Source organism: Rutidosis leptorrhynchoides, chromosome 2 (genome assembly GCF_046630445.1).
Source record: "Rutidosis leptorrhynchoides isolate AG116_Rl617_1_P2 chromosome 2, CSIRO_AGI_Rlap_v1, whole genome shotgun sequence".
NCBI classification, from domain to species: Eukaryota; Viridiplantae; Streptophyta; class Magnoliopsida; order Asterales; family Asteraceae; genus Rutidosis; species Rutidosis leptorrhynchoides.
In genome coordinates, this window is record NC_092334.1 from 147,679,294 (window position 1) to 147,689,183 (window position 9,890).

The 9,890-nt window shown below is 32.2% G+C and overlaps 1 non-coding gene across 1 annotated transcript; it reads right to left on the bottom strand.

The window, feature by feature from the left end:
- Positions 1-4,116: 4,116 nt before the first annotated feature.
- LOC139894834 (small nucleolar RNA R71) lies at positions 4,117-4,223 on the bottom strand. Its single transcript, XR_011775314.1, has one exon. It is a non-coding gene; the product is annotated as a small nucleolar RNA R71 (small nucleolar RNA).
- Positions 4,224-9,890: the final 5,667 nt, after the last annotated feature.

A 9,890-nucleotide genomic window follows, 5' to 3' on the forward strand; every position in this document is an offset into this window, starting at 1 on the left:
CACCACATTTACACTAATCTTCTCTTGATAACTATCGTTCAAGATTCAATAGAAGTCTTCCTTCAACATTTTATCATTCCCGACATACTCCGGGCAAAATTGGGTCTTGGACAAGAAAACGGATTTGAGAGTGTTCAAATCCACCGACCCTTGCCTCAAGGAACGCAACTCGTCCTTAAGTCTAGTAAGATCGGCCAAAGTTCGGTACTCTTGGAAAAATTCCGCCTTGAACTCGTCCCAAGTAAAATCCATACATTGTTCTTCACCATAGAGTTGGATTTTCGCGTCCCACCACAACTTAGCATCACCTCTCAACATGCTACAACCGTACCTCGTCTTCTTATCAAGAGGGCATTCGCAAGTACGGAAAGCACCCTCCATGTTGGAGATCCATCGGGCACTCTTAAGTGGGTCCCTTTCGCCCTCAAAAGTAGGAGGTTGAGCATCTTTGAAATTCTTATAGAAAAAGTCTCGTCTTTCAACATTGTCCTCTTGAAGGACAACTGATAATGCTAAAAACGAACACATATTTCATAGCATTATCCCTCAAGAAAGACAAGATTTTAGTTGCAATTGTTCTATTTACAAGTGATATTCGTTTAAATAATAAAAGGTGAAGACAAAAGGCAGATTCGACGATTTGAAGACGCAAACGACCAAAAAGCTCAAATGTACAAAGTACAATCCAAGTGGTTCAATATATTGATGAGAAACGTCTAAAAATTACAAACGTACAAGCCGCAAAATGCAAAGTACAAGAAATTAAATTATACGAAAAGGCGTTCAAAAATCCGGAACCGAGACATGAACCAACTTTCAACGCTCGACGCAACGGAGCTGAAAGTACAAGTCAACTATGCACAAGAATATAATATAATATTTAAATAATTCATAATAAGAATAATAATAAATAATAAAAAGTTGTTAATTGAGCATAGTTAAGGGGTCATAAGTGAAAATTTCAAATCAACATTTGCCTATAAAATGAGACTACGGAGAATGAAGAAAGACACACCTTTTTCCAATCTTCTTTCTCTATATATGTAATTTATATATATTTATAATTATAATTTTAATTTAAGTTTAATAATAATTGAGTTATTGTAAGAAATATTTTACGGGTTTTGAAGTCGGAACTCTGTCTGTGTAACGCTACGCGATTATTCACCACTGTAAGCTATGTTCTTCCTTTTTAAATTAATGTCTCGTAACTAAGTTATTATTATGCTTATTTAAGTCGAAGTAATCGTGATGTTTGACTAAATATTAAGACGGGGTTCTTGAACTTTGGACCATAATTAAGGTTTGGACAAAAGACCGACACTTGTGGAAATTGGACTATTGACTATTAATAGATGGGGGGTATTGTCTAATTGAGTGACAACTCATTAGAGTCTGTCGAACCTATCTTCAAATTAATTAACCTAATAATTATTAAATGATTATGCATGTCCTATTTAGTGACGTTTATACGACATCTTTTACAATCATTTAATTAATCAATTGGGTTGGGTAATTTATTATTCATTCTGACCAAGTGGGTAAATTAATAATCATGGACTAATTAAAATAGGGGTGGATTACATACAAGGGTAATTGGTGTAATTGTTAACAAAGTATTAAAACCTTGTTACAGTTCGAATCCCCAATTAGTTGGAATATTTGACTTCGGGTATAAGGTTAATTTTACGATCATTTTATAATTATGACCGATGAACTATTATGGGCAAAAACCAGATAGGTATCAAATAAATCCAGGACAAAGGACAATTAACTCAGCATAATAAATTAAAATCAAAATGTCAAACATCATGATTACGGAAGTTTAAATAAGCATAATTCTTTTATTGTATTTCTCATCGTACTTTCATTTACTCGCAATTTTATTTATTGTCATTTTAATATTGTTATTTATTTTATGCACTTTAATTATCGTCATTTATCTGTACGCTTAAAATATAAAATCGACAAACCGGTCATTAAACGGTAAAAACCCCCAAAGTTACCTATAATTACTATATATCACTAAATCTAGTTTAACTACTTAATTAACTAATTTGACCTAGTAAGACACTCAATAATAGTGTCCACGGATCGACCTCCCGGACTTTACCTTAGCTATATTATTACACGATAGGTATACTTGCCTTTTGTGTTTTAGTTTAATTTAGGTGATTTCCTGTAGTAAATAAATATAAAACTGATAGCCGTTTCATACACACCCTCTAGAACACATCAATTTTTTGGCGCCGCTGCAGGGGACACTTTTTGTGTCTTCACGGGGTATTTAAGTTTTTTTTTTTTAGTTTTTGATTGATTAAAGATATATTAATTTAAATATAATAATTTAATAAATATAATAATATAATAATATTGAAATAAAATATAATAATATAATAATATTGAAATAAAATATAATAATATAATAATAATTTTGAATCAAATTTGAATCGTAAAGTTTTAAAAAGTCGTATTTATTAAATACTTCAGGGGTATATTATGTAACTTATAATTAATAATTTCTATCATGTCGCTTTCATGTGAATAGTAAATTAATTAATTTCGTTTTATTTACTATTCATGAATAGTAAATGAGTTAAAAAAAAGTTTAAAAAAATAATAAAAAAAATTATTAATTTCGTAAAAAAAAGAAAAAAATTAAAAAAAAAAAAAATTTAAAATCCTTAAAAAAGAAATATTAAAATCGTTAAAAAAATTTAAAAATAAATTTTTTTTTTAAAAAAAATTTAAATATATATATATATATATATATATATATATATATATATATATATATATATATATATATTTTAAGATTTTATCTATAAAATTAAAAAATATATATATTTATTTTAAGTTTTATTATCTTTAGATTTTTAGACTCTAGTTATAACTTTTAGTATTAAGTTTAGTTTTGCCATAGTTATTTTTATACTTTTAAATTTTTAGGCTTTGCCGTAAAATCCCTTAAGTGCTTTTTCTTTAGACTAAGATTTAGGTGGCTTAAAATTTTGCGACGTCGTGTTAAAATTTTAGTATCATTTTAAGTAATTGCCGTTTTTCGTTTAGAATCCCTTTTAAGTTTCGACGCGCTACTTTCTTATTTTTATTTTTCGACCTTTTATTTTTTCGACGTTTTTCGACGCAATCTTTTTCTTTTTTTATTTCTCGACGCTCTAGTTTTTAGGACATAGAATTTTCTATTTCTTCTCTAAAATTTCAAATGAAAAATTATTTTAAGCGATTAAATTGATAGACATCCAAGTTTTCTGATTCGTAGTAATAGTTGGATTTGTTAGTGGCGAGTTGTGGGCTTCCGATTTAAAGGGTCCTGGCTACCTGCTGCATCTATTGGCTATTCGAAACGTGGGCAAAATCAGAAAAGTCTATTAATTTGATAACTTATATAATTTTTATTTTTATAACTAATAGTATATTCAGTGAATGCACCAAGCAAAACGTTCACCACCTTTCATACGTTCACCACCTGTAACTAGATCAAGGCATCTAGCCAATATTGTTGCCGTTGATTTTTCTTTAGAATCATCATCTAGTCGAACAAGTTCTCCAACTCAAATTTCCGTTAATCCATTTTTTGAACCCGACTTCACAACTGAGAATCCGGAGGATATTCAAGGACAATTCCAAGATCCTGAACCACTAATCATTCATCCTGAACCACAAATAGTTAAATCAGAATCTTCTAGTGATTCGAATTCAACAAATTCAATTATGGAAGTAACGAAACCACAAAGTATGGAAGACCGAATGAGAGCCACACGCACGGGCCAAGGTCACGCCATTAATCAGCCAGATGTTAGAGCATCAGATTTTGAAATCAAAGGACAAATCCTACACATGATCACCAATCAGTGCCAATTTGGTGGTACAACAAAATAAGATCCAAACGAACATCTTCGAACTTTTAATAGGATTTGTAATCTATTTAAAATCCGAGAAGTTGAGGATGAAACTATTTATCTTATGTTGTTCCCATGGACTTTAAAAGGAGAAGCCAAAGATTGGTTAGAATCGTTACCTGAAGGAACGATTGACTCATGGGATATTTTAGTTGAGAAATTTCTTCAAAGATTCTTTCCAGCATCTAAAGCCGTGAGACTTCAAGGAGAAATTGCCACGTTCGTGCAAAAGCCAAATGAAACGTTATATGAGGCATGGACAAGATTCGGAAGGATGTTGAGAGGATGTCCTCAACACGGTTTAGATACTTTTCAAATAGTGCAAATTTTCTATAAAGGCATCGACATTTGCCACACTAAAAGACATCGACACAGCAGCTGGTGGTTCCATTATGAAGAAAACCGCAACTGAAGCTCACAAGATCATTGATAACATAGCATCCCACTCTCATGAGTGGCACCAAGAAAAAGATATCTTTCGTTCATCTAAAGCGGCTAGAGCCGATTCTAGCCATGACTTTGATTCCGTTTTCGCAAAAATAGATGCTTTCGAAAGACGAATGAAAAAGATGACTAAAGATATTCACGCAATACGAATCAGTTGTGAGCAATGCGGTGGACCACACTTAACGAAATATTGTAATGTTGAGCAAACGATGGAACAACGAGAGAATGTTTCTTACATAAACCAAAGGCCGGGAAATAATTATCAAAATAATTATCAACCGCCAAGGCCAAACTTTAATCGAAATCAAAACATTCTTTACAATTTAAATGGACCCAATAATAACTCATACAACCAACAAGGTCCGAATAACCAACCAACTCAAAACAACACTTTCAATCAACAAAGACATGGCTTGTATAAACCACCACAACAAACCGAAGAGAAAAAGTCAAATCTGGAAGAAGTGGTATTTAAGCTAGTTGAATCTCAAACACAATTTATTGAAACTCAAACCCAAACGAATGAGAGATTTGATCAGTCATTTAGAACTCAACAAGCATCCATTTTGAATCTAGAAAAACAAGTAGGTACTCTTGTTATATTGATGAGTGAAAGGGAACAAGGAAAGCTACCGAGTAATAATGAAGTAAATCTTCGGAATGAAAATGTTAACATGGTGTCAACAAATTCTAAAAAACCAACACCAGAAGATGGGAAAGTTTTAGATGTGAGTAACAATGAAGAAGTTACAACACCACCACCACCCGAGTATGTAAAGCCAGTGGTGGCACCATACAAAACACCCATCCCGTTTCCAAGAAAAGGAGTTGAGTATGAGCAAGTGATAGGTAATAAAGTTTGTGATACCTTTGGAAAAAAGAAGAAGAAGAAGAATAAGAAAGTGCAAGAAACAAAAACCGTAGAAGTAAACCCGGTGAAGACAGTTCCACCAAAACCTCCACCTAGGGTAGGTGATCCGGGTGAATTTATTGTTCCTTGTCTACTTAGTGACTGTGTCATGTATGTTGCACTAGCAGATTTAGGTGCAAGTGTGAGTGTTATGCCTCTTTCATTATATAAGAGATTAGGAGTAGGTGAGTTAAGTCCAACGGATATGAGTGTTCGACTCCTTGATCAAACCATTAAGCACCCAGTTGGAATTGCTGACAACCTACCCGTTCAAGTAGGTAATTTAACCTTTCTAGTCGAATTCATTGTCATTGACATAGAAGAGGACCCAAACATTCCTCTAATTTTAGGTCGACCATTCTTAGCGTCCACCGGGGCATTATTTGATGTAAGAAAGGGTAGAATGACACTTAGTAATGATGAGAAATCGATCACCTTTATAATTCGAAAGTCTAAATCTCCACCAACCAAAACCGTTAAACCAGCAAAAATGATTGGTAAGAACCATGTTGTTTTACCAACTCCAACGGTAGTGTTCAACAATAATAAAACGCCTAAGTGTGGGGAAAATGAAGTAACACCTAATGATGACCTGATAACAAAGAACCCCGTTGTTGATACGAAATTAAATGATCCCGTTATTAATAGTTCAATGAAGAAACTTATTAAACGAATTACCGATGCTAGAACCAAGGGGACCTTTAAGTTATGTAACCGGTTAGTATCCAATCTGTCGCCTAAAAAAAGGCGAAATTAGTTGAATTTGTGGATATTACACAAGAATCTGACCAATGGCTTAAAGCAAAAGTCACAGATATGCAAGTTAATTATGGTCCAAGAAAAATTGACAATGAAGTTAATCACAATTTTGACACCACAGCTACCTAAGTGTGGGGAGATTCAAAATGTTCTAAAAAGAAAATGCTGTCTAGAGTTAGTTACTCTGTTCTCGTGTAGTTCTGAGAATGGAATTCGATTGGTCTTTTCCACTTGCAGACACTAAAGAACTAGTTTTCTCCCCCCATTCTGAATTTTTTTTTTGTTTTGTAGGTTTTATATGAAATTAATATGCTTTTTAAATTTAAGTTTTGTGTGATTTTAAAAACAAAAATTTACTTTATTTAATTAAGTTTAAAAAAATGATTTCTAAAATTCGTCGTGAGTTAAACACTAGGTCATTGAACCGAAATTGCTTTACCTGAGGGCGGGACGATAAATTTTGTTATCATTATTTTTAATTTTATTGATTTAAAGTATACCAAAAAAATATTAGATTTTATAAATTTTTGAAAGTGGGGTAATATACCAAACTTCAAAAATATGTATATATGTTTGTAGTTTATCTTATGTACAAAACAGGGTAAAACAACGCACTTTCAAAGACTGTCATTAAGTTCAGCAAAAGCTACTAATTTTGACGACAAGACGCAAAATATCAAATGTGAAATAACAACAATATGTTTGCAAACTCGGTAATTTTAATCATTTTTCTACAATAATCACCCTCATGAATTTAAATTTTTACCGATTTCTTGCAAATGAGGGCATTGCAAGATCTCAAGTGTGGGGAAGGGTTATAAATTCTCTCGGGTTTACACTTAGTTTAATTGCCCAATTTTGTGAAAATTTGAAAAATTTTCAACTAAATGAATTCAAAATCATGTTTATACATATTTATGAACGATAAAACTAGGTGATACTACCGAAATTATTGTTACCTTGGAAAGGACATAAATTGAGAAACAACCCAAAAAGCTTGAATTCATTAAAAATGGAATAGAGGAGAATAAAAAGGCAAAGAAAGAAATAAATAAAAGTTGAGTGTGGGAAGAATTCACCAAGTTCTTTAAAACATATATCACATATCTGTACAAGCTTATTGCAGGTACTTTTATTTTGGACTAAACTAATCAGTTTTACCCGATTTAGTGTAATATATTTGAAACAAAGATGGATCTACACGATGAATCAATTCCATCATTAAAAGGAAGTAAAGTCTTCCGAAATAGACACGCGCTTCTTGATTTAGGTCAAGAAGTTGTCGTTCAGACCAGCTGTAGGTTGACGAAAAATCTAGAAAAGTCATCACTAAAATTAGCAAGAAATCCATGGACCTCAGCATCAAACAGGGTCGCCATGTGGTCAGACGTATCCTAACCATGAGAGGATCTGTCTCATAAAATGGGGAGGGCGCCGTACAAATTAGCTTGATAAGACTAATGAATCAGACCCCCAGAAAGGATAATCTCCTTAAAGATTAAAAATCAGCTTTTAAGCCTGATATTACTCAATCCTTGAGATTGACCTTAAAGATTGATAATTCAAACTCATGGAATTCGATGATATCTAAACTCGAGCTTGAACGAGAAAATATTTTGATCAAAAATTAAAACCGATTTGTTTTCTAAAAACCCATTTTCAATGCGTTCATTACCATTGAACGAAAAATCCTAGGAATTCACCTGGAATTCATTAGGTCACCTGAACCAAATCGGGTGTCAACCGTAAGAACGGTGGTTGCATAGCATGGTCAGAGACAGGACCTTGTACCAGACCAGAAAAATTATAGGATGATCTTTACTATTGCTCCTACAAAGGATAGTAATAGCATCCAACACGTTTTGGACCATAAACAAATGCATGTCATTAGACATTGCCTTAACAGTTTCTTGTTCATCGCTTTCCTTTACAACCGGACGGTAGTTTACCGAAAGGTAATATACGGGACAAGTAAACTGGACGTGTTGCTTTCCTAATACAAGGTTAGCAAGTGGGTGACACAAAATCGTAAAGTTTTGAGCTAAAATTTTAAAATCCGAAACCCACAAAACCCACAATTACATTTTGCAACACCGGTGAAGGGTTATTCCGGAAAACTTATCTAGGATAAAAACTAGATTGAATTTTCAAAAGATCAAATGTTTTCATAAAGATCCAATTTCCTAACGGATCTAAATTTTTATAGTCATGTGAGACTGTAAACCACATCGTTACTATCATTGTTTATAACCGCCGTATTGAAATCACTGATGTACAAAGTGTGAAGAATAAAGAAGTGATTCAAGTATGTTTTTATTTTAAGACTATATTGCTTGAGGACAAGCAACGCTCAAGTGTGGGAATATTGATAATGCTAAAAACGAACACATATTTCATAGCATTATCCCTCAAGAAAGACAAGATTTTAGTTGCAATTGTTCTATTTACAAGTATTATTCGTTTAAATAATAAAAGGTGAAGACAAAAGGCAGATTCGACGAATAGAAGATGCAAACAACCAAAAAGCTCAAATGTACAAAGTACAATCCAAGTGGTTCAATATATTGATGAGAAACGTCTAAAAATTATAAACGTACAAGCCGCAAAACGCAAAGTACAAGATATTAAATTATACGAAAAGGCGTTCGAAAATCCGGAACCGAGACATGAACCAACTTTCAACGCTCGACGCAACGGAGCTGAAAGTACAAGTCAACTATGCACAAGAATATAATATAATATTTAAATAATTCATAATAAGAATAATAATAAATAATAAAAAGTTGTTAATTGAGCATAGTTAAGGGGTCATAAGTGAAAATTTCAAATCAACATTTGCCTATAAAACGAGATTACGGAGAATGAAGAAAGACACACCTTTTTCCAATCTTCTTTCTCTATATATGTAATTTATATATATTTATAATTATAATTTTAATTTAAGTTTAATAATAATTGAGTTATTGTAAGAAATATTTTACGGGTTTTAAAGTCGGAACTCTGTCCGTGTAACGCTACGCGATTATTCACCACTGTAAGCTATGTTCTTCCTTTTTAAATTAATGTCTCGTAACTAAGTTATTATTATGCTTATTTAAGTCTAAGTAATCATGATGTTTGACTAAATATTAAGACGGGGTTATTGAACTTTGGACCATAATTAAGGTTTGGACAAAAGACCGAAACTTTTGGAAATTCGACTATTGACTATTAATAGATGGGGGGTATTCTCTAATTGAGTGACAATTCATTGGAGTCTGTCGAACCTATCTTCAAATTAATTAACCTAATAATTATTAAATGATTATGCATGTCCTATTTAGTGACGTTTATACGACATCTTTTACAATCATTTAATTAATCAATTGGGTTGGGTAATTTATTATTCATTCTGGCCAAGTGGGTAAATTAATAATCATGGACTAATTAAAACAGGGGTGGATTACATACAAGGGTAATTGGTGTAATTGTTAACAAAGTATTAAGACCTTGTTACAGTTCGAATCCCCAATTAGTTGGAATATTTGACTTCGGGTATAAGGTTAATTTGACGATCATTTTATAATTATGACCGATGAACTATTATGGACAAAAACCAGATAGGTATCAAATAAATCCAGGACAAAGGACAATTAACCCAGCATAATAAATTAAAATCAAAACGTCAAATATCATGATTACGGAAGTTTAAATAAGCATAATTCTTTTATTGTATTTCTCATCGTACTTTCATTTACTCGCAATTTTATTTATTGTCATTTTAATATTGTTATTTATTTTACGCACTTTAATTATTGTCATTTATCTGTACACTTAAAATATAAAATCGACAAACCGGTCATTAAACGGTAAAA